This window comes from Haplochromis burtoni, unplaced genomic scaffold, assembly GCF_018398535.1.
Source record: "Haplochromis burtoni strain Fernald_Lab_line unplaced genomic scaffold, NCSU_Asbu1 Contig_1697, whole genome shotgun sequence".
NCBI lineage: Eukaryota > Metazoa > Chordata > Actinopteri > Cichliformes > Cichlidae > Haplochromis > Haplochromis burtoni.
Genome location: NW_024584058.1, coordinates 4,376 through 6,803, shown reverse-complemented (window position 1 = coordinate 6,803; position 2,428 = coordinate 4,376).

The window sequence follows — 2,428 nt, the reverse complement described above, 5'->3', positions numbered from 1 at the left end:
CGTTTTTGGTCAAGGAAAACTGAGCTTTTTGAAAACGCTCTCTAAAGTGGATAATTTTGAAAAAAGCATTTTGCGTAGCAGTGAGGACTGGGAAAATGGAGGCTTTCCAAGTCCTCACTGCATTTGATGCAGTGTAATGATGCATTTTAGTAATATGATGCAGTCTGATCCAGAAGTCTTTTGGTTTGGTGAGATGCAGTTTGGTCTGTTTAAGCCTCCTTTATGAATTTTTGGGATGTCCACTCCTAGAGAGATTGGCTGCTGTCTTGCTTTCCATGTGTCAATATCTTTTCTCACTGTAGAAAAACTGACTTCAAATATAAAATTGTTTTGTAACCATTCACAGACTGACAGGCAGCAACAACATGTTTCCTAAGATTATCTGATGATCAGAAAAGACACTGGCTGTAATGAAACCTCCATTTCATTTGAAGCTGTTGAACTTTGTTTGTGTAACCCAGATGTGTCTGCTGAAATACCCCTGAAGCCAGTTAGGCAGGAACTAGTGACATCTCAGAGGGCTGATACGTTTTTAACTAAATGATTTAAAGCTGTTAAGCCTAAAGAGCAGGTTTGACACCTGTGGCTGTGACGTTGGGGGTCAGTACTGCAGCAGGAAGCACTATTCACATGTTCCCATGTCTTACGTTGGGATCTCGCAAGTTTGTTCTTTCTTCATGTCAACATGTCAAAAAGTACATCCATTATAAGAAGAGTCAGATAAACCATGGCCCTCATTTACTTCCATGTGTGTGGAAATGTTTTTACCAGCAAAGAAACAAAAAAATGCAAAAACACAAACACAGTGCCTAATCTCTCTGGCTGTCCACAAAACAGGAGCAAACTCACATAAATAAAATGGCAAAGAACTATGCTAATCTTCCACTAACATACAAAAAAATCACAACACCGTAACACAGACCACACATGTTAACCATCACTTTCCAAGATGACGTCAAGCGCACACTGACCAGCAATAATCCTGCAACCACAAAACACAGAGCCCAGTGTTGCTGCTGGAGCTAGATATGCATGTACACAAATGAGCAGCTGTTCAGGTGTGGCAAACAAGGAATACAGAGAGAGCAGCTCTCTTTCATGAAGAGGCCAAAAGGTGACTGGACGTAACAATAACATTTAACCAACAGGATTAAGTGTTTCTGGTAGATTTTTCATGTGCTGTGTTAGGTTGAACCAGATGGATAGATAGTACTTACATTAATAATGATCCATGTCACATCTATATTTGTATTCCCTCATTTAAGCCTTTATTACTTTTTCTTATTTTGTTACATTTTAAAAATTTTGTTCGCATTGTATATCCGCAGTGTGTTTAGGCGGGTGTGTTTCTGTAGTTAAATAAGGGATGAAGTAAACAGTTCCATAAAGTGACTCCCATGCATATTCCAAGTTTCTATCAGATTTTGCAGACTGACAGCAAGTCCTCACTGACTGGTTAAGTCCAAGGCAGATGCAATGAGCAGTCATTACCACAGAATGATTATGTATGCAGTAAATTCTCAAGATTTACTTTGTATAATTGAAATTATACAATATAGCGAAAGAGGAAAAATTAAATTTGCAACTCAATTATTGTGATAGTACTCTAGGTATGTCTCAAAAGTATTCAAACCACGTTAGACAAGCTGCAAAGAGATGAGGTACCTGAGCTGTTTTATTAAGGATCACTTTTCAGTTCAAGTAAGAGAAACTGAATCCTCATCTGGACTTTCCTGTGAGTTGATTTCCAGACGTTTGTCTGTATTTCAGGAAGCATGTTTATGTGATGTTTAGCACTGTCACCTCACAGCAATAAATAAGAAATTTGCATGTTGTTTCCGGGTACTCCAGCTTCCTCACACAGAATATTTGGTCAGCTGGTGACTGGTGTGAACTGATAAAGTGCACAGAGCTTAAGTGGGACTTAACACATAATCCTTTTACTACTGTAAATATATGTTAAGTGAGTGTGAGAAACAGACACATTTAAAGAATTTAAATGTATCTACACTGTAACTTGTTGATTTTTACATTTTGTTTACATACATCAGGAAGTATTACCCTGACTTGTGAAGGTAAAGACAACTGCGAGGGGAGCTCCACCTCCAAACCATTGCAAGTCTTTGTCAACAACCAGTTTATCAATGTTGCACAACCGTAAATATGTCTTAGTTGTACTCCGTTATTAAACATCGCAGCGGTATTTTTTTTAAGAATTGCTTGTGATGCATGCTTTTTCCATCACCAGCTGTACATTCCTTCTTACACGGAAAAATCTGTTTGCCGTCCTCAACTCCACAGAATAATTAAAAAGCACTCATTAAATTTAAATTTGTTCAAAACACTGTTAGTGTACTGCTGATGAGTTGGGATGCTTGGGTGTTCCTGAACGTCCTATCAGGATGAACATCCAAATAACTTTTTCATA